The 23,432-nt window shown below is 38.8% G+C and overlaps 1 long non-coding RNA gene across 1 annotated transcript in view; it reads left to right on the top strand.

Moving 5' to 3' along the window:
- Positions 1–19,989, top strand: part of LOC102553734 (uncharacterized) — a 39,581-nt gene extending 19,592 nt beyond the window's left edge. Inside the window, exon 3 of the long non-coding RNA XR_351478.5 lies at positions 19,770–19,989. This is a non-coding gene — a long non-coding RNA (uncharacterized LOC102553734). The remainder of the gene's footprint in view (positions 1–19,769) is intronic.
- The last annotated feature ends 3,443 nt before the right edge of the window (positions 19,990–23,432 follow it).

Raw genomic sequence — 23,432 nt, 5'->3', positions numbered from 1 at the left:
GGAATTGCAGGGGGCAATGGATACACTTTATAGAATGATAGAATTCTGACCTGCAGATACAGAGGGAAGCAAATGCACAAGCCCTGAGGTAATTGGTTTTGAATGTCAGGGTTTTGTAAATTATTGCCAGCATTATCACTACCTCTCACTTCAGCTCACGACCAACCCGAAAAAGTAAATCATGTATCATTCCTCTTACTCTTTCTTTCCCCCAACTTCTCATCACAACTTCCACTTCCTTCCTTGATCTATCATTCCCTGTTCACATCCTGATGATAAACATTGTTTATAAATTAGCAGATTATGCATTAGATGTAACTTTGACCTATTTGTGCTCCCTTGGTGGTGCTCCTTTCACTCATCTCTCCCTTCTTATACTACCCCTCTTTTCCTCATGACTGCCCCTTTCCTCTTTCCTCTTTCAGGAGCTATGTTTAAGTTACCTCCCCCATCCTTACTCATCATATTTTTTGATTCATCTGGACTATTTTCTAGTTTTTATAGGTTTTACCAACACACACACACACACACACACACACACACACACACACACACACACACACACGAATGTCTAATAGTATCCAAGAAATAAGGATAATCTTGCTTATTACCATAATTTCCAGATCTACCTATATCATAACTTTATCTTTCTATAGAAGTGAATAAAGTTCATTATGTATATGTACTCATTTTCATTGATAATTCATCTATGATGGACATATATACAGGCTTTTTTCTATATATAATGAACAAAGGTAAAGGAAATATGATTTGAAAGGATCCTCATGGTAGAGTACGGAAACCTTTAAGTATATGCTTAAGAGTGATATAGTTTAGTCTTATGGTAGTTCTATTCTTGATGCTTTGAAATATCTCCACAAAGTTTTCCATAATGGTTGTACTAGTGTGCACTCCCACAGACAGAGAATAATAGGTTTTTTCCCATATTCTCATTAATGTCTGTTCTCTGATTTCTTTTTGTTAGCTGTTCTAAGAGCACTCTCTCAAAGTACTGTTAATTGGTATTTCCATGATGGTTAGTGATGTTGATCACTTTAAAATTGGAATTGGTCATTGTGATTCCTTGTTTTGCTAATGTCTGCTTACTTAACACCCACTTGATGGTTGGCATTTTTTTTTGTTTTGGGGAGAACTTCTGAATTTTTAATTCTTTCTAAATTCTGCATTTCAGCCCCATCTGAAATTTAATTGTTGAAGAATTTCTCAGACTTTGTGGGTGTCTGCTTCATCTGCGGATTGTTTCTTTTTCAGAAAAGAAAAAAAAGTATGTAGTCCCATCTGTCAAGTCTTGGGGCTCATTCCTGTGCTACTAAAGTTGTGTTCAGAAAGCTCTCATGTGAACTTTTATGTTGAAATTCACTCCCTATATTTCTTCTCAGTTGTTAACTTGATGAGATTTTAAATCTCCTGCCATAACCACTGAATTGAGAACAGGACTCCCGTTGAAGGAATCAGAGAAAGGATTGGAAGAGCTTGAAGGGGTTTGAGACCCCATATGAACAACAATGCCAAGCAACCAGAGCTTCCAGGGACTAAGCCACTACCTAAAGACTATACATGGACTGACCCTGGAGTCTGACCTCATAGGTAGCAATGAATACCCTAGTAAGAGCACCAGTGGAAGGGGAAGCCCTGGGTCCTGCTAAGACTGAACCCACAGTGAACATGATTGTTGGGGGCAGAGCAGTAATGGGGGGAGGGTGGGGAGGGGGACACCCATAAAGAAGGGGAGGGCGAGGGGATGGGGGATGTTGGCACGGAAACCGGGAAAGGGAATAACATTCGAAATGTAAATAAGAAATACTCAAGTTAATAAAAAAAAATCTCCTGCCATAAAAATTTCTTCAATGCCTGTGGATCATTACCTTGATTAGTACAATAAGGGCAGAGAATTCCCAGATTATGACTAGCAGTATTCCATGGTACGGAATTCTGGACAGTAGTAAAAGGAGAAAGGGAGTGAACACAAACACATCTCTCTACTCCATGATTAGTATATGAATGTGAAGGCTCGCTACCAGTACTTGCCAGCCATGTTGGACTGAGCCCTTGAACTGCAAGTCAAAATAGACACTTTGTTTCTCACATGGCTTTCACAGAATATTTTACCACACAAACTGAGAAAATCAATTAAAATTCTCCTGTACCTCCATCACATATAAGCAATAGTGAGTGACTTAAGTTGATTCTGTTCCTTTTCACTTGGGTAATCTTAGTCTATTTTGATAAAATATGGTGGTACATTAAAGTGAACAGAGCATGCCTATTAATAAAAATATAGCAGTATTTTCAACTAACCATAAATTAATTTATAATAAGATTTTTGAAAAATGCATTAGAAACATTGTTATTTCGATTAACCCAAATTTTAATCATAAGTACAGGCTCCAAGTTGGAAAAAATGCAATAAATGACAGCTAAACCTCTTTCTATCCTAATAGAGATCCTTCTACACAGTCTTACCCAGATATCTAGCAAAGGAATTGTATTCATTTTCAACAAGCGTTAAGGATGCTTGCTTTGACTTCACATAAAATCATACTGCATCATTGGAAATAAATTAGATCTGAATTGTGAATCAGTAATATAATGTAAAAATATTTATTCTAGCAGCATGACTGCTCTGACAAGGGATCACATCCAAGGTTCTGATCCAGCTGTGTAGACATGTCCTGAATTATAGTACTATCTGGGTAGAAATCAAACATCCCCTTAGTACACAGTTTTAAGGTAAAATTAGTTTGAAGAAAGAAATGGCCCAGTGACAGGAAATGAAAGAAATGATATCATATCTAGGGGCAGACAAAATGACACAGCAGAGAGAGATTTAACAGAATGAGTCAGAGATAGGATATGGCCAAGTCTTCTGAGAATAACATAGGAAAGAGAACCCATTCAAGAGCAGTTCAGTGAGTTGGGAGTTGAGTCAGCTGTGAGTGGTGTTGAGTTTGTTCATGAGCTCAGAAGAGGCAGATGAAGCCAGAGAATAGGAAGGAAGCAGAAGATTAGAACGAATTGCCAAAATTCATTTGAGGCCAAGCAGAGTAATTCAGTGGGGAGCTGAGAGCAGTCAGATTGAGTCAGTCAGCATGCAGAGGAGTTTGAGCCAGAATAGCTGAAGTGACCCAGCAAACCACAATTCAGAAAAAGTTACAAAAGCGTGTGTTTATTCAGCAATAAGGCTCTGAGATAATATTGACATAAGGAGAATAAAAGTAGTTTTACCATATAGATTAAACTTATTAACAGAAAAAATTCAAAACACATTTTGAAAATTATTTACCATATATTGCTTTATGTGTAGCCTTGTCAATAGCAAGAGTTGGGTTTTGGTAGATATTGGAGTATACAGTCTTAAATGTCTATATTCTTTAGATTATATTTTCTGGATAATTATATAAGCTACCTCTGTCATTTTTCATAAAACTGCAATGATCGTCGGACAGCCCAGTGAGTACAGATGTTCCACAATAGCTCTCCTTTGAGGCCTAACACATTTGCTACCACACATGCTGGTTAGTACATTTCTTTTGATTCTATTATGAAAGTTTCATAACATTTTGACAAAATATTGGATCTCCAATACTATCACTTGAAATTGCGACAGTGCATTTATTTGTTGAACATGTACTTTAAAATAAAAAAATTATCCGGATATCACAAAGCACACATGAGGTTCTCTTGAATTTCATTGATTTACACAAATTTTTAAGCTGGAGGTGCAAATTTGGAAGGAACTCTAAAGAATCATAAGCTTTGATCTTTATATTCAGAATGTATGAAATAAAAAAGTAACCAGTTTCTAAACATTTTAAGGACAGTGAAATATGACTATGGTGATGGAAATACCAGGTATATTTGGACTCCAAAGACTATTAAAGATTGCATAATAAAACATTATTGAAAATAACATAAATGTCCCTCGATTTAAGAATGGATAAAGAAAATGTGCTACATCTACCCAATGGAATACTATTCAGCTACTAAAAACAAAGACATCATGAAAACTGCAGGTAAAAGGATGGAACTTGAGAAAATCATACAGAATACACATACCCAGAAAGACACATATAGTATGTACTTACATATAATTAAACATTAGCCAGAATGTGCAGGTGCTACAAGCACAGATTCAAAGAAACAGGGTAATGAAAAAGGCCCAAGAAAAGATGTGTGAGTCTCACTCAGAAGGGGAAATAAAACAGTCATCACAGGTAGATGGAGAAAGGGACCTGTGGAGGGCAGTTGAGGAGAGAATGTGAGGAGTCTGGGGATGTCCATCAAGTGTGGTAGGGAGGGAAGTAGGAGAGGGGTAGGAGTGAAAGTGGAAATTGATGGGTGGCATCTCCAGGACCAGCTGGAGACCTGGCATGGGAAAGATACAGAGAATCTATGGAGATAATTCTGTTGAGATTCCTGCCAGCAGCAGATTTAGAAACTAAAGCAGCCACCTCCTGATTCCAGGCAACACTTCCAGTGGAAGGAGAGTTATATCAGTCCAACCATATAACCTTCTACTCCAAATTTGCATGATGCACAGGAAAAGATGGAGTAGAGACTGAGGGAATGACCAACCAATGACTGGCCCAACTTGAGACCCATCCCATGGAAAACAGTCAACCTCTGACACTATTAATGATACTCTGCCTTGTTTGCAGCAAATAACTTAAAATTAACTCTGTCTCCTGAGACACTTCCAGTGCCATATGGAAACAGATACACAGACCAATAGCCAAACATCAGGAGGAGCTCAGGGAGTCTTGTTGACACCTGGAAGACGGAACTGAACAGGGCAGAGGGCTCAAGGACACCACAAGAAGACCTACAGAATCAACTAACCTGGGCAAATGGGGGATAACAGGGACTGAACCACCAACAAAGAGTATGCAAGGACTAGACAGACCTAGTACTCTCCCCCAACATTTGTAGCCTATGTACAGCTTTGTCTTCATGTGAGTCCTGTAATAATTAGAGCAGGGACTGTCTCTGACTGTCTTGACTGACAATGGAAACTCTGACTGGTTCTCAGTAGGACAGGAGGTGCTTAGTCCAGCAGGGACTAGACTTGCCAGGGTGGGTTGGTTCACAAGAGTGCTTCCTTTTCTCTGAGGATAAGGAGAGGGGTTAATGAGGGTAGAGTTTTTTTTTTTTTTATGTTCATAACCACCTTATTTATTTTTACTTGCACCACTCTATTTATTTATTTTTTTATCTTTATTAACGAGTATTTCTTATTTACATTTCAATTGTTATTCCCCTTCCATGTTTCCGGGTCAATATCCCCCTAACCCCTTACCCTCCCCTTCTCTATGGGTGTTCCCCTCTCTATCCTCCCCCCATTACCGCCCTCCCTCCCAACAATCACATTCACTGCGGGTTCAGTCTTGGTAGGACCAGGGGCTTCCCCTTCCACTGGCTATTCATTGCTACTTATACAGTTGGAGTCCAGGGTCAGTCCTTGTATGGTCTTTGGGTAATGGCTTAGTCCCTGGAAGCTCTGGTTAGTTGGCATTGTTGTTCATATGGGGTCTCAAGCCCCTTCAAGCACTTTCAGTCCTTTCTAAGATTCCTTCAACGGGGGTCCCATTCTCAGTTCAGTGGTTTGTTGCTGGCATTCGCCTATGTATTTGCTGTATTCTGGCTGTGTCTCCCAGGAGCGATCTACATCTGGCTCCTGTCGGCCTGAAGTTCTTTGCTTCATCCATCTTATCTAGTTTGGTGGCTGTATATGTATAGACCACATGTGAGGCAGGCTCTGAATGGGTGTTCCTTCTGCCTCTGTTCTAAACTTTGCCTCCCTATCTGGGGAGAGATTTTTTAAGGGCAGGATCTAAAGTACAGGAAGATGGACTGTGTGATTAGGATGTTTTGTGAAAAAAAATTATGTGAAAAAACTTTACATCTTTACACAACTTAATCTTTTTATTTTTGCACTCAATTTTTAAAAAAAGTTCTATTTTTGTATGATTGTATCTGTGTATTGATGTGTGTTCACGAACACAGATGCAAGCAAATGCCAGAAGAGACCAATGAGTTCCCTGTATCTGGGGTTACAGGAAGTTGTAAGTCATTCAACTTGGGTAGTTGTGACTGCAAGCTGGTTTTCTGTAAGAACGTCAAGTATTATCAAATACCGAGCCATCTTTTCAGTCACTGTGTTGTGTCTGATGTTGGTTTTATCCAAGTTGATTGGCAGAAGGTGATAATGTAAATGAGAATAAGAAATTACTTACAGGAGTATTTATTTAGCATGACTGTTTGTAAGAAGTAATATGAGAACATGGTGGTACAGAATATGCTCTATACTGGAGAAGATGTTATCTGCTTGTCTGTTAATAACTTGAAATATAAAACATTCTTCATTCTGGAATATTTTCATGGTACACAATATTGGGTTCCAAAAGGGGAGTTCTTTTGAATATAACATGGACAATGACCATATTCACTTCCCCCCCGCTTTCTCCACTAGTTCTTCATTCTGCTAATCTTCTATTCCCGTTTAATTTCTCTTTTCACATCATATATATGCATGTATGGAAAAATATCATTTAATTATAAATCTATAATATCTACAGATTTTAAATTTAATGAAATCCCATTTGTCATCTATTTGTGTTATTTCTTGAGGTGTTGGATTCTTTTAACAAAGGATTTCCCTGTCTTTACATAATCAAAAGTTTCCCTTATTTTGTCTTAGGGTTTGAGATTTTCTCGTTTTCTGTGAGTCTGGAGTCGGTGTTAATTTGAGATTGTAAAGAGAGAAAGATAATGATAGGTAATATAAAGTTTTGAATGAGAATGGTCCCCATCATCTCATATACTCAGTTGCCCATTAGTGAAACTGTTCAGGGAGAATTAGGAGGTATGGCCTTTGTGGAAGGGACAGGCATTGAGGATTCAAAAGCCCGTTCCTTTGCCAGTTACCTCTTTCTGTATCCTTCTTGCAGATAGTTATGTAAGCTCTCAATTACTGCTACTGTACCATGCTTGCCTGCCTCCTCCCTCCCATGATGGCCATGGGGACTTCCCTCTGAAACTGTACGCCCCCATATACATTATGGTGTCTCTTCAAAGCAACAAAATAGTAACTAAAACAGTTAGCTGCATTGTTCTATAAGTGAATACTCAGCTTTCCTAGAAACAGTTGGTAAATATCTGTATCCCTAGAGAATATTCTTGTCAGTTTCATTTAAAAAATTCTATTGTATTGAAAATTGTTTTGTATTGTAAAAATGCAATTGTATTTCTTCAATTTCTTTTTGTTCTTTGATTTGTGTGTCTTCTAAAATATTTTTATTTAGTCTTTGAAATTTTTATATATTTATAAAACGCATTAGGATCCTATCTCTCTACTATTAGCTCTCAACAATTCCCTCCAGTGTCCTCTCCCTATCAATTCCAATGTTTTAATTTATAACTAAACTTGAGTTCATTTAGTGCTAACCTTGTGTACATGGATTTGGTACTAGCTATTAGGGCAGGAGCAATCTAACAGCTAGTAAATTGCTAAAGCAGCTCTTATGACAGTACCATATCCTTTTGTAACTATAGATCTATAGAATAACTTGAAACAAAAAAATCTTAAGTTTTAGTAGAGTTTTGGGGGTGTTGTCGTTGTTGTTGTTGCTTTTGTTGTTGTTGTCCAAAGATTGCTTTTTTCTACCTGAGCCTTTTCATTATTGCTATATAGCAAACCTACTAATGATTTTAGGTTAATTATGTGTCCTTATAAATTGTTGATACAGAAGTAATTTGACTTTTTCTTCTGTTTGTATTCCTTCTATTTCTTTTTGATGTATTGGTCTAGCTCTGATTTCAGGTATTGTATTGAATGATAATGAAGAAATAGGTCATGCATTTCTTTTCCATTCATCAGGAGAAATGCTATGACCACCCCTTCATTTAACATAATGTTGTTTAAGGTTTAGCCTTCCCCTACTCCTCATATGGGTATTGTGTTATGGAAGAGCTGGCACTAGAGCCCTTAGAGCAGGAGAGCTGACCCTGTCCCTAGCCAAGTTAAGCACTCGGAAGCATGGCTCCACACATTGAGGGCATTGTGGGTAAACTGGCCAGGAGGATAGGAGTGTGGGGGAGCTGGCCCTGACACTCATCTACTGGGAAGTGACATTGATGAGAGGGGTATACTCATCTCCCACCTTTCCCCTCATCACCTGCAGCAGATGGGAGAGCAAGTCCTGTGGTCATGAAGCCAAGACAGCTAACCCTGACCCTCATCAGTTGCAGTACTCAAAGAGTGATTCCTGCACCTCACCTGGGAAGCACAATAGAATTGACCCTGGTGGTGGGGGCAGAAGCAAGCTTGCCCTGAGTGCATGAGCTTAGGGGAGCTGGCCCTACTCTTGTGTGTCCTGAAGCACTGTGGGCAAGGAAGAAATGGCTCCATACTCTTGTCCCTTGACACCTAGCTATGGTCAAGCAGGAGAGCTGATGCCGAGGACATCAAAGAAGGAAAGCTAAATCTGCCCCCACCACACCACACTTACTGCTGCATTTGAAAAGTGGGCTCTGTACCTCACCTGGGCAGCATTAGGGGTTAAGATTAGGGTTCAGGTTATGGGTTTACGGTTAGGTTATGGTTAGAGTTTATGGTTAGATTTTATGGTTAGGATTAGGGTTAGCTGGCTATGAATGTGGGGGGGGTTTGATGAGTTGGCAACTTGGCGGCAACAAAAAGGTAAGAGTGCTTTCTCCTCCATTTCAACCTTGCCTCTGGCAGAGGGCTCTGGACAATTGGCCCCAATTGGTAATGAGAGCAAGAAAGCTGACTCTGGCCCTCACCATGTGCAGCACTTGGGCGAGCAGGCACTGCATCCCGCCTGGATATCACAATAGAGCTGGCCCTGAACATAGGTTTCTGGCCTTAATGATGTGAGCACAGGAGAGCCTCCCTACCCTTATCAGCTGGGTAGTTGAGTGATAGTGCTGACAAGGAAGAAGAAGCCTTCCTCCCTTCCCTTATCCCCAGCCACCTATGGCAATCAGGAGACCTGGCTCATGATAATGAAAGAATTAGCCATGTCCCTTACTGGCTGCAACACTCAGGAGAGTGGGCCTTGCCCATAGTTTGTTTGGGAGCTGGGTTGTGGGGTTTGCTGTTGAGCCTACCCCAAAAGAATGAGAGTTGAAGAACTGGTGGGATCATATACCTCCCAGGTCCAGATCCAGGCATTTGAATTGACCCATCCCAATATCTACCCAATCGATAAACTCCTGGAAGGTAAGAAGGGGGCCTGCCCTGCAGATCCAAATCTACAGGATCTCCAAGACAGAGGGTAACAAAAGGAATCCCAGTGAGGATCCAGTATTAGCAGTGTGGCAAAAGTCAGAAGCCTCAGACCAATCATTGCAATATTAACATTTAGAAACAAAGAACTGTGAACAAAACAATACACTGTGGAACACTAGGTAACACAACCACAGCTGTCACAGGGAGGATTTTTTTGTTTGTCTGTTTTTGTTTTTGTTTTTCTGTTTTGGGTGAGGTTGCAAGGGTGAGGGATGAGTACATGGGAAGGGGGATTGTGACTGGGGTACATGATAATACACACACACACACACACACACACACACACACACACACAAACACATGCACATATGAAAAAGTTTAAAAGAAAATGTTCCTATCTATAAGCTGATGACATAAACATTTAAAATTGCTAAGATATGCTTCTTCTATTTCTGTATTTTTAAGGATGTTTTAATTTTTATGTTAAACTACATTTGCATCTCTGGAACAAATCCCATTTGTTAACACTGATATAAGGTTAAATTTAGCTAGCTTAACTTTTATTGAAAGTGTTAGCATTCAGGTTCTTTAAGAGATTAGCCGCATTTTATTTTAGGGAGGAGTTATTGTCTGACTGCCTTTGCAAAAACAAAACAAAACAAAAAAAATCAGACAAATTCCTCCTCTTCCTATTTTATTATGTAGAAATTTGTAGTTAATAGGTGCTCTTTTGTAAATTCTGGTAGATTTCCAAAACAAATCACCAGGGCCATAGTGTTTTTTAGTTAGTGCACATTTCAATAATATGCTCCTATGGCTTGTTATATATATCTCTAACTTGTCTATATTTTCTTCATTTAAATTCAATAGGTAATATATATATCTAAAATTTTATGAATGCCTTCTAAATTTTCCAATTTATTTATTTTTTTTATTAACTTGAGTATTTCTTATATACATTTCAAGTGTTATTCCCTTTCCCGGTTTCCGGACAAACATCCCCCTCCCCCCCCTCCCCTTCCTTATGAGTGTTCCCCTCCCAACCCTCCCCCCATTGCCGCCCTTCCCCCATAGTCTAGTTCACTGGGGGTTCAGTCTTAGCAGGACCCAGGGCTTCCCCTTCCACTGGTGCTCTTACTAGGATATTCATTGCTACCTATGAGGTCAGAGTCCAGGGTCAGTCCATGTATAGTATTTAGGTAGTGGCTTCGTCCCTGGAAGCTCTGGTTGCTTGACATTGTTGTACTTTTGGGGTCTCGAGCACCTTCAAGCTCTTCCAGTTCTTTCTCTGATTCCTACAACGGGGGACCTATTCTCAGTTCAGTGGTTTGCTGCTGGCATTCGCCTCTGTATTTGCTGTATTCTGGCTGTGTCTCTCAGGAGCGATCTACATCCGGCTCCTGTTGGTCTGCACTTCTTTGCTTCATCCATCTTGTCTAATTGGGTGGCTGTATATGTATGGGCCACATGTGGGGCAGGCTCTGAATGGGTGTTCCTTCAGTCTCTGTTTTAATCTTTGCCTCTCCCTTCCCTGCCAAGGGTATTCTTTTTCCTCATTTAAAGAAGGAGTGAAGCATTCACATTTTGATCATCCATCTTGAGTTTCGTTTGTTCTAGGGATCGAGGGTAATTCAAGCATTTGGCCTAATAGCCACTTATCAATGAGTGCATACCATGTATGTCTTTCTGTGATTGGGTTAGCTCATTCAGGATGATATTTTCCAGTTTCAACCATTTGCCTACGAATTTCATAAACTCGTTGTTTTTGAGAGCTGAGTAATATTCCATTGTGTAGATGTACCACATTTTCTGTATCCATTCCTCTGTTGAAGGGCATCTGGGTTCTTTCCAGTTTCTGGCTATTATAAATAAGGCTGCGATGAACATAGTGGAGCACGTGTCTCTTTTATATGTTGAGGCATCTTTTGGGTATATTCCCAAGAGAGGTACAGCTGGATCCTCAGGCAGTTCAATGTCCAATTTTCTGAGGTACCTCCAGACTGATTTCCAGAATGGTTTTACCAGTCTGCAATCCCACCAACAATGGAGGAGTGTTCCTCTTTCTCCACATCCTCGCCAGCATCTGCTGTCACCTGAGTTTTTGATCTTAGCCATTCTCACTGGTGTGAGGTGAAATCTCAGGGTTGTTTTGATTTGCATTTCCCTTATGACTAAAGATGTTGAACATTTTTTTAGGTGTTTCTCAGCCATTCGGCATTCCTCACCTGTGAATTCTTTGTTTAGCTCTGAACCCCATTTTTTAATAAGGTTATTTGTTTCCCTGTGGTCTAACTTCTTGAGTTCTTTGTATATTTTGGATATAAGGCCTCTATCTGTTGTAGGATTGGTAAAGATCTTTTCCCAATCTGTTGGTTGCCATTTTGTCCTAACCACAGTGTCCTTTGCCTTACAGAAGCTTTGCAGTTTTATGAGATCTCATTTGTCGATTCTTGATCTTAGAGCATAAGTCATTGGTGTTTTGTTCAGGAAATTTTTTCCAGTGCCCATGTGTTCCAGATGCTTCCCTAGTTTTTCTTCTATTAGTTTGAGTGTGTCTGGTTTGATGTGGAGGTCCTTGATCCACTTGGACTTAAGCTTTGTACAGGGTGATAAGCATGGATCGATCTGCATTCTTCTACATGTTGCCCTCCAATTGAACCAGCACCATTTCTGAAAATGCTATCTTCTTTCCATTGGACGGTTTTGGCTCCTTTGTCAAAAATCAAGTGACCATAGGTGTGTGGGTTCATTTCTGGGTCTTCAATTCTATTCCATTGGTCTATCTGTCTGTCTCTCTACCAATACCATGCAATTTTTATCACTATTGCTCTGTAATACTGCTTGAGTTCAGGGATAGTGATTCCCCCTGAAGTCCTTTTATTGTTGAGGATAGTTTTAGCTATCCTGGGTTTTTTGTTATTCCAGATGAATTTGAAAATTTTTCTGCCTAACTCTTTGAAGAATTGGTTTGGTATTTTGATGGGGATTGCATTGAATCTGTAGATTGCTTTTGGTAAAATTGCCATTTTTACTATATTAATCCTGCCAATCCATGAGCATGGGAGATCTTTCCATCTTCTGAGGTCTTCTTCAATTTCTTTCCTCAGTGTCTTGAAGTTCTTATTGTACAGATATTTTCTTGCTTGGTTAAAGTCACACCGAGGTACTTTATATTATTTGGGTCTATTGTGAAGGGTGCCATTTCCCTAATTTCTTTCTCGGCTTGTTTCTCTTTTGTATAGAGGAAGGCAACTGATTTATTTGAGTTAATTTTATACCCAGCCACTTTGCTGAAGTTGTTTATCAGCTTTAGTAGTTCACTGGTGGAACTTTTGGGATCACTTAAATATACTATCATGTCGTCTGTAAATAGTGATATTTTGACCTCTTCTTTTCCGATCTGTATCCCTTTGATCTCCTTTTGTTGTCTGATTGCTCTGGCTAGAACTTCAAGAACTATATTGAATAAGTAGGGAGAGAGTGGGCAGCCTTGTCTAGTCCCTGATTTTAGTGGGATTGCTTCAAGTTTCTCTCCATTTAGTTTAATGTTAGCAACTGGTTTGCTGTATATGGCTTTTACTATGTTTAGGTATGGGCCTTGAATTCCTATTCTTTCCAGGACTTTTATCATGAAGGATGTTGAATTTTGTCAAATGCTTTCTCAGCATCTAATGAAATGATCATGTGGTTCTGTTCTTTCAGTTTGTTTATATGATGGATCACGTTGATGGTTTTCCGTATATTAAACCATCCCTGCATGCCTGGGATGAAGCCTACTTGATCATGGTAGATGATTGTTTTGATGTGCTCTTGAATTCGGTGCCAGAATTTTATTGAGTATTTTTGCGTCGATATTCATAAGGGAAATTGGTCTGAAGTTCTCTTTCTTTGTTGTGTCTTTGTGTGGTTTAGGTAAAAGAGTAATTGTGGCTTCGTAGAAGGAAATCGGTAGGGCTCCATCTGTTTCAATTTTGTGGAATTATTTGGATAATATTGGTATGAGGTCCTCTATGAAGGTTTGATAGAATTCGGCACTAAACCCGTCTGGACCTGGGCTCTTTTTGGTTGGGAGACCTTTAATGACTGCTTCTATTTCCTTAGGAGTTATGGGGTTGTTTAAATGGTTTATCTGTTCCTGATTTAACTTCGATACCTGGTATCTGTCTAGGAAATTGTCCATTTCCTGAAGATTTTCAAGTTTTGTTGAATATAGGTTTTTATAGTAAGATCTGATGATTTTTTGAAATTCCTCTGAATCTGTAGTTATGTCTCCCTTTTCATTTCTGATTTTGTTAATTTGTACGTACTCTCTGTGTCCTCTCGTTAGTCTGGCTAAGGGTTTATCTATCTTGTTAATTTTCTCAAAGAACCAACTTTTGGTTCTGTTGATTCTTTCTACGGTCCATTTTGTTTCTACTTGGTTGATTTCAGCTCTGAGTTTGATTATTTCCTGCCTTCTACTCCTCCTGGGTGTATTTGCTTCTTTTTGTTCTAGAGCTTTTAGGTGTGCTGTCAAGCTGCTGACATATGATCTTTCCTGTTTCTTTCTGCAGGCACTCAGCGCTATGAGTTTTCCTCTTAGCACAGCTTTCATTGTGTCCCATAAGTTTGGGTATGTTCTACCTTCATTTTCATTAAATTCTAAAAAGTTTTTAATTTCTTTCTTTATTTCTTCCTTGACCAGGTTATCATTGAGTAGAGCATTGTTCAATTTCCACGTATATGTGGGCATTCTTCCCTTATTGTTATTGAAGACCACTTTTAGGCCGTGGTGGTCCGATAGCACACATGGGATTATTTCTATCTTTCTGTACCTGTTGAGGCCCGTTTTTTGACCAATTATATGGTCAATTTTGGAGAAAGTACCATGAGGAGCTGAGAAGAAGGTATATCCTTTTGCTTTAGGATAGAATGTTCTATAAATATCCGTTAAGTCCATTTGGCTCATGACTTCTCTTAGTCTGTCTACATCTCTGTTTAATTTCTGTTTCCATGATCTGTCCATTGATGAGAGTGGAGTGTTGAAATCTCCCACTATTATTGTGTGAGGTGCAATGTGTGTTTTGAGCTTTAGTAAGATTTCTTTTACATATGTAGGTGCCCTTGTATTTGGGGCATAGATATTTAGGATTGAGAGTTCATCTTGGTGGATTTTTCCTTTGATGAATATGAAGTGTCCTTCCTTATCTTTTTTGATGACTTTTAGTTGGAAATTGATTTTATTTGATATTAGAATGGCTACTCCAGCTTGCTTCTTCTGACCATTTGCTTGGAAAGTTGTTTTCCAGCCTTTCACTCTGAGGTAGTGTCTGTCTTTGTCTCTGAGGTGTGTTTCCTGTAGGCACCAGAATGCAGGGTCCTCGTTGCGTATCCAGTTTGTTAATCTATGTCTTTTTATTGGGGAGTTGAGGCCATTGATATTGAGAGATAATAAGGAATAGTCATTATTGCTTCCCATTATATTCATATTTGGAAGTGAGTTTATGTTTGTGTGGTTTCATTCTCTTTGTTTTGTTGCCAAGACGATTAGTTTCTTGCTTCTTCTAGGGTATAGCTTGCCTCCTTATGTTGGGCTTTACCATTTATTATCCTTTGTAGTGCTGGTTTTGTAGAAAGATATTGTATAAATTTGGTTTTGTCATGGAATATCATGGTTTCTCCATCAATGTTAATTGAGAGTTTTGCTGGATACAGTAACCTGGGCTGGCATTTGTGTTCTCTTAGGGTCTGTATGACATCAGTCCAGGATCTTCTGGCCTTCATAGTTTCTGGCGAGAAGTCTGGTTTGATTCCGATAGGTCTGCCTTTATATGTTACTTGACCTTTTTCCCTTACTGCTTTTAATATTCTTTCTTTATTTTGTGCGTTTGGTGTTTTGACAATTATGTGACGGGAGGTGTTTCTTTTCTGGTCCAATTTATTTGGAGTTCTGTAGGCTTCTTGTATGTCTATGGTATCTCTTTTTTTAGGTTAGGGAAGTTTTCTTCTATGATTTTGTTGAAGATATTTACTGGTCCTTTGAGCTGGGAGTCTTCACTCTCTTCTATACCTATTATCCTTAGGTTTGATCTTCTCATTGAATCCTGGATTTCCTGTATGTTTTGGACCAATAGCTTTTTCCGCTTTACATTATCTTTGACAGCTGAGTCAATGATTTCTATGGAATCTTCTGCTCCTGAGATTCTCTCTTCCATCTCTTGTATTCTGTTGGTGAAGCTTGTATCTACAGCTCCTTGTCTCTTCTTTTGGTTTTCTATATCCATGGTTGTTTCCATGTGTTCTTTCTTGATTGCTTCTATTTCCATTTTTAATTCCTTCAACTGTTTGATTGTGTTTTCCTGGAATTCTTTCAGGGATTTTTGTGTCTCCTCTCTATGGGCTTCTACTTGTTTATTTATGTTTTCCTGGAATTCTTTCAGGGATTTTTGTGTCTCCTCTCTATGGGCTTCTGCTTGTTTATTTATGTTTTCCTGGAATCCTTTCAGGGATTTTTGCGATTCCTCTCTGTAGGCTTCTACTTGTTCTCTAAGGGAGTTCTTCACGTCTTTCTTGAAGTCCTCCAGCATCATGATCAAAAATGATTTTGAAACTAGTTCTTGCTTTTCTGGTGTGTTTGGATATTCCATGTTTGTTTTGGTGGGAGAATTGGGCTCCGATGGTGCCATGTAGTCTTGGATTCTGTTGCTTGGGTTCCTGCGCTTGCCTCTCGCCATCAGATTATCTCTAGTGTTACTTTGTTCTGCTATTTCTGACAGTGGCTAGACTGTCCTATAAGCCTGTGTGTCAGGAGTGCTGTAGACCTGTTTTCCTCTCTTTCAGTCAGTTATGGGGATAGAGTGTTATGCTTTCGGGCGTTTAGTTTTTCCTCTTTACAGGTCTTCAGCTGTTCCTGTGGGCCTGTGTCTTGAGTTCACCAGGCAGCTCTCTTGCAGCAGACAAGTTGGTCTTACCTGTGGTCCTGAGGCTCAAGTTCGCTCGTGGGGTGCTGCCCACGGGCTCTCTGCATCAGCAGCAACCAGGAAGACCTGCGCCGCCCCTTCCGGGAGCTTCAGTGCACCAGGGTTCCAGATGGTCTTTTGCTTTTTCCTCTGGCGTCCGAGATGTGTGTGCAGAGAGCAGTCTCTTCTGGTTTCCCAGGCTTGTCTGCCTCTCTGAAGGTTTAGATCTCCCTCACACGGGATTTGGGTGCAGAGAACTGTTTATCCGGTCTGTTTCCTTCAGGTTCTGGAGGTGTCTCAGGCAGGGGTCCTGCCGCTCCTGGGCCCTCCCCCACGGGAGCCCAGAGGCCTTATACAGTTTCCTCTTGGGCCAGGGATGTGGGCAGGTGTGAGCAGTGTTGGTGGTCTCTTCTGCTCCGCAGCCTCAGGAGTGCCCACCTGACCAGGCAGTTGGGTCTCTCTCTCTCACGGGGTCTGGGAGCAGAGAGCTGCTGCGGGCCGGGATCCGCGGTTTTCAATTTTCCAATTTATTAGAATATATTTTTATCGTTTTTTATTTTTGAGGTAAATATGGTTGCATAAATTCTTCCTTCCCTTTTATATATTCCTTAATATATCCCTCCTTTATCTCTTTTTTTTGTTAGATATTTCTACACACACACACACACACACACACACACACACACACACATTAATACAACCTGCTCAACTTGTGTGATGTTATTTGCATATATGTTTTCAGGTTTAGCACTCAGTATCACATAGTCAATTGGTGTGTTATTTCCTTGGGAAGACTATTCTCTTGCTCTCAGCAAACTTAATTGTCAGTAGTTCTTTGTGTAAGTTTGAGACTTCTTGTGCTTTCCCTTGTTAAAATATTAAGTCCATTTCCTTTTTCATTTCAATACTTCTGATCTACCCTTGTTGTTTTGATTTTGTCTATATGTCCTATCTATTGGAAATATTAGAGCATTATAGAAGCTAGTATTGTGTTGAGTTCAACCAATGTAGTCACATTCAGTAGTGTCCATCAAACCAAGTCCAATGCTCAATGGATAAGTGTTTACTATTTTTGTAGCCACTGGCTGATGAAGAATTCCTTTAATATGAAGTGATCTTCATTGTCATTCAAAAGCAAATTCTTCAGGATTTGTGTGACTATACCTTCTTTTCTTCTATTTCTGCCTGCATGTGGATTACACAGGAGCACTTCCTCCCTGGGATATTTTAACATGGCTTCTGGGGTGAAGCTCAGGGCTTCCTTCTGACTTGACAAACACATTACTGAATTATCTCCACAGTCCTTGAGTTTGCTTGCCATCATATTACTGACTTCTCTGGCATTTCATGCTATAAGTGATTTCCCATGAAAGCCAAGGTTAAAAATACAAAATAGAGTCATGAGAGAAGAGTTCAAGATGCTGTGACATCACAAAATCACTGACACTGATAAAGGTGGAGAGAGCAGCATAGAAGAGTGTTTACTAGGATTTACTGTTGATCTAACACAGGTTCATTTACACATGGAATTTCTCAGAAGCTTAAAGAAAACCTCCCAGGATGATAGACCATAAGCAGGAGGAGACACATAGCCTTTGCACTAACTTCCTTCACCCATCAAGAGATTTTTTTTGCATGTGTGCTCCCTCTTCTCCCACCCAGAGGATTCTTGTCTAGGCTGAGTTCCTATAATATTGTGGAATATTCCAATCCATAAAGCAGAAAAGTGGCATATGTGCCCCATTGAGAGGAAATCAATAGTCAAGGGACAGGCAATCTGCACTCTCAAACTGCTCATTGTTATTCAGACATCTGTGTCCATGGAGTTAAAAAGCTGAAAGCTGGTAGATACAAAACTGCAGACAACTGGAAACTGGTGAGTTGTTAAAAGGCAAGAGACCAGTTGATTTAAGATGAATGACTAGGAGAAGCTAATTTGTTTCAAGATCCATCTTCTAATGGCATTGAATCCCTCTTGTGGAAGGAAATGTTTACAAGTTGCTACTGTAAAGTTCAAGCAAGTGGTATGAACTCAGAGAAGTGGGGGGTGGGGCAAGTAAGAGAAGCAAAGGCCTCAAGTGGCGAGATGGGGACACCAACTCTGACACAAAACCTTCAATCCGCAATTAGTTCTGCCTGCAGATTGGTCTGGGAATGGAGCTGAGCAGAATCCTGGTCAAAGAGACAAGAGAGACTTCAGCCAGCAACTTATGTGAGCAGATGTAGTATGCCACAGGGAAGCATAAGGTAGAGCTCTCGAGGTGGAGTCCTGAGATGGCAGGAGAAGAATTATCAGAGGAACCAGAGGGATCGGGAACACAAGAACAGATCCCATAGAATCAGCAACTCGCGGAGGTCAGACAGCCTGTATGGGTCTTACCTGGGTCCTCTGCATATATGTTAGGGCTGAGAAGGTTGCCATTCCTCTGGAAATCCTAACTGTGGGAACAAGGGCTATCCCTGACTGTTTTGCCTACTGGTGGGACCTTTCCTCTGCTGGGCTGACTTGTCCAGCTTTGTAGTGATAGTACACGTTTAGTCTTATTGAAGTGTGTCAGTTTTGCCTTCTATGGTTGTTATCCCTGGAAGTCTTGCTCTTTTGTGAAGGCAGTCAGAAGAGGGTGGATCTGGGGCACAGGGGAGGTGGAAGGAAAAGACTGGGGGTTGGAAAGGAAGGAGATCAGTGATGTAGTATATGAGAGAAAGAAAAAAGCCAGAAAAGGAAAAAGACTAGGTAATTAAATATGCAAAAAGAAATATACAAACCAGAAGCAATTGGAAATTAGGTGAACATAATGACAATAATGGGAAATGTATTTGTGAAATAACATTTTTCTCTGTCTGCCAGGATCCCATCTAGTTTTCTCCAATGGAGTGTCACCGGGTGTGTCAACTGCAGTCCTGGGCAGGCCCAACATCCAAACGGGCCAACCCAAAATGAACTCCATGCTGGGTTTCCTTACAGACTTTTGTGTTGTTTGTATGTTGTTTTGTATTATTTGTTCCCTTTTGCTTTTTGCTTGTTTGTTTTTGTCTCATTTGCCTTTTGCTTGTTTACTTTGATTTTCAGTTTTTGTGGTTGTGTAAGTTATATTTTGTTTTTGTGTGAGTTGTTTCTGGTTTGGTGGGGTGAGGTATATAGATGGATGCGTAGGAAGCTTGGGAACTGAGAGTGTGGGGTAAGGGAAAAAACAGGATCAAACATTGTGTAAAAAAATTTTAACACAGCATATATAATATACCTTGACACATCAAGTGATACGTCTCTTCTAGTGTATATTATTGTATGCAAACTATGGGATATGAAGATTGTGATTGCTTATCAAGACTAAAAATTCAAAGTATTATGTGACATATCAATTTGCCTAGGAATAAGTAAAGTCTAAAATATCTTTACTTTTGCTCTCGGCATTTTCTCTCTTTCTTAACCTTTGGAATTATTTTAAGGTTCTTAAAAAAGAGTAAGTCCAAGGAAGACATTGAAGTGTCTCAGCCTTTCATTTGCTCCCTAGAGGCAGTTTTGCTGAAGAATAATGGTTTTGTTTTGTTTCCTAAACTAGGTGTGCAAATGTACTGAGCCACCAAGCAGTCTGCCTACCGGAGCTGGTCCTCGGCCCCTGACACACACAGCAGAGGATTGTCTGGTCTCAGAGACAGGGGAAGGAAGAACAGGATGAGGAACTGTGGGAGAGGGAACTGAGAGACAAGGCAGTGGCTGAGTTGTAAAACTTTAAAAAAAGAAAGAAAGTTCTATAAAATACCTGTATCAAAACAGCTGTACATCCTGTGCCTACATATCTTATATGCTGTTATGTATGGGCAAAATGATGCAAAGACTACATAAAATGATGCATTCTAATTATTTCACACAAAAAGTATGTATGCAAAATAATATTGGATGCAATTCAACACACACCTGAAGTACAACATAATTAAATTATTTTAACTCATTACATTTAAAATATTTAATAACTTAAATTGACTTATAATAATATTGCTACAACAATTTAAGAACTAGGTTTTCATTTAATTACTGAATAAATGAATTATAAAATAATTTAATGCTGTTGAAAGCAGATACACATATTTCTTCCTTTTCTTTTTCCCACTTCTTTTTCTTTTGCTGTTCTAAATGGTACATTTTGCATTCCTGATTTCCTTCTAACAGAGGTCCTGACAATTAACTAATCCTACAGTAAAGGTTAGTAACATACATTTCTAAAGAGTGAATAAGATTTAAAACAAAAACAAAACCAGTATTATTCAAGATTAAGGGCCACTAAAATAAATGCTTCCCAGATACAGGGAACAAAAGTTATCTGTTCGATTTGAATCAGGTTTAAAGCAACAGCAGTACACACCTGAATTTCATGTAAAATGTCACACCTTCTTAAGGACACACATTCAAATCACACTGAAATCTATTCAGGCTCTTAAAACAGAGCAAAAATAAGCACACACATACATTTTTTCACACCTATGCATCACATTTGCACTGCTTATAACAAATCACAAGACCTCTGAGGTGTATTTTCATGAGCATTTACTTCATTGAAACATCTGAAAATTTATAGTGGGCTTGGTCGGGCTATCTCATGTTTCTGAGATGAATTGGCGTGGAAAGAACTTATACTCTGGATGGGCTGGTTTCCAGTGCTCTTTGCTGTGACTTGTGTGGTATGAATTATGTGTCTCTACATTTGGCAATAGTATACACAGAACTTGAGATAGATGTTTTGAAATATCTGGTTTTACATTACTGGCAGAGAGGATATAGGAATTTAAAGCAAAGTGGTACCTGCTTTTCTAGGGTAAGTGATTAGGGAATTCTTATGTTTAATACTGACAAACCAAACAAATATATAAAAATAATGACTATGAAATTATTATGGCATTATTTTCTAGAATCTTAATTTGTACATACCTCATTTTTTAGATTTAATTATGTTGTTATTTTGCAGGTATGGTATGTATGTATGTATGTATGTATGTATGTATGTATGTGTGTGTGTTTTGCATGCAGGTATATATGTATGTGTACTAAGTGAGGTCAGAAGAGGGAGTTGAATTTTCTAGGCCTGGAATTAAAGACCATTGTGAGGTTTCATGCCAGTGCTGTGATTTGAACCCAGGTCCCTTGCAAGAGCAATGAGTGTTCATAATTTGGGCACGCAATCCAAACTCTAAAATGGATATCTATGCAACATGCATCAGTGTCTGGCCACCTTAGAACAAGAATTGCCATGGTGATATTTGTGCCCTCCTTTATCTATAGCAATATTCATTGGCATTGTGGTAAGTGAGGAATTGAATTAAGATTACAACAGTGGGTAACAGTTGTTAGTTCTCTGATATTCTCTTAATTTTCTAAGGCTGAACAGAATAAAAGAGTAGAGCATAACTAATTCTTTAATATTTCATTCAATTTGTCACTTTCTTCTTAGAATTTATCAAAGAAAAGAAAGTAAACGAAAGGGGATTAAAGGATAAACTACATGAACTTTTGAAGTTGTAAGATAAAACAGAAGTCTAAGTTATATATTCAATAGGCCTTTCTATTTGACCATACATGCTCTGCGCCCTGCTTTTCAGGCATTCATTTATCTTAAGGAATTCCTTTATCTTTCTGTTCTTTGAGGGCCTTTTGTTAATCTGAGGACAGGTGATTTTTCTCAGAATACTCGATCTTCATAAGTAGCCAAGTTCAGACTCCCACTAAATATTTTCATCACCTTAATATTTCGGTTACCACAATATTGCCCTTTCTAAACAGTAAAAGAAAAACATTTAAGTGTAACAAACTAGGCAGATAATTTGTAATTATCATATGAAAGTCATTCAGCTCTACTATAAAATATAAGATAATAAAATAGTAGAAAATATAAGATAAAATAACAATATTTATATTATTATATGATTCATATATGCATATGTCATATTTTTAACAAAAAGAAAATCAGCCTAAATATATTAATAAGATTTACACAGAATTCTTCCTCATAGAGAAGCAAAATATTTTATTTTATGAACAAATAAGAATATTTGTTCAATTTTTTTATCGTTTTTGAGAATTTTATAGAATACACGACTTTATCAAATCCATCCCTTCCCTATCCTTTCTACTTCTTCAATATGAGCACATCTCAGTAAGGTATTCATAGAAGAAGAGGTTCTGAATTAAAAAGAAGAATTGGGAGAGACACAACAGGAGTTAGAGAGATAGGAGAGGAATGGATATGAAAACTTAACACTGGAAAATAAATTAGATATTTACAAAATAAAACATGATCAAACATATGTCAAGTCTTACATTTGAACCCAAAGTACCTAATCCAAGACTTTCATCTTGGAATTTCAATATAATACATTTTCTTTTATTTTACCTTATTCTATCTACTTATATCTTCGTGTTAGATAGCATCAAGATGAGGAATGTAAGTCAAATCCAAACAGAAAAGAACATGATATGGATGTTTTGTACTTTAAATTACAGGCTTGATAGTTACATGATTAATAACAAGGTACACAGGAGCGATAACTTTAAAAATACTGATGAATTTTTATACATTTCTTTGAATATGGTATACCTGGTTTGGCAAACACAAATATGTTTTACATGTAGATAAAAGGAAAAACGTGCTTATATCATTCATTCTGGAGAGATCTATCATGGCATATGTGTTTGGTGGTCTTTTCTGTTTGAATATTGCCTGTGGTCAGGCTCTATTACTCAAACATGGTGCACTCACTAAGGTTGGTGTTACATTACTGAGCACATTTACTGCAGAAAACCTCAGGTGCCCATTCAATGAGTACATACTTTTCTGATACGTATTTTTTTTTAATTTGTACAGATATTAACATTATACATTTGAAAATTCTGCAGACCACTTGATAAGTATACACAGGTTAGCACCAGGTCACAACAAGGAATTTTTCTAGTACAGGCTTTGGGGAGTCATGAACCATTTTATTTTCAAAGTGCGTGACTGAGCCTAAAGGGATTTCCAAAAGCCTATTGGCTTGCTTCTCCTGGCTGCATTCACACTCTTCAGACTGTTTTGTTTTTGTGGTTGCTACATGTAGCACTGAAACACTGAGGCTGATGTGGCTCTCCAAAGGCAAGGTATCTCTGTGGCATCCATTCAAATGCATTGTTTCACTTGGGATGTATTTTAAGAAAGGGCAGATGGTAGCATTTCCCAGAACATCTGTTACCCATC

This window comes from Rattus norvegicus, chromosome 2 (genome assembly GCF_036323735.1).
Source record: "Rattus norvegicus strain BN/NHsdMcwi chromosome 2, GRCr8, whole genome shotgun sequence".
In the NCBI taxonomy this organism is placed as follows: domain Eukaryota; kingdom Metazoa; phylum Chordata; class Mammalia; order Rodentia; family Muridae; genus Rattus; species Rattus norvegicus.
Note: the sequence above shows the minus strand (reverse complement) of the source record. Positions and strands in the feature narration are given on the sequence as shown.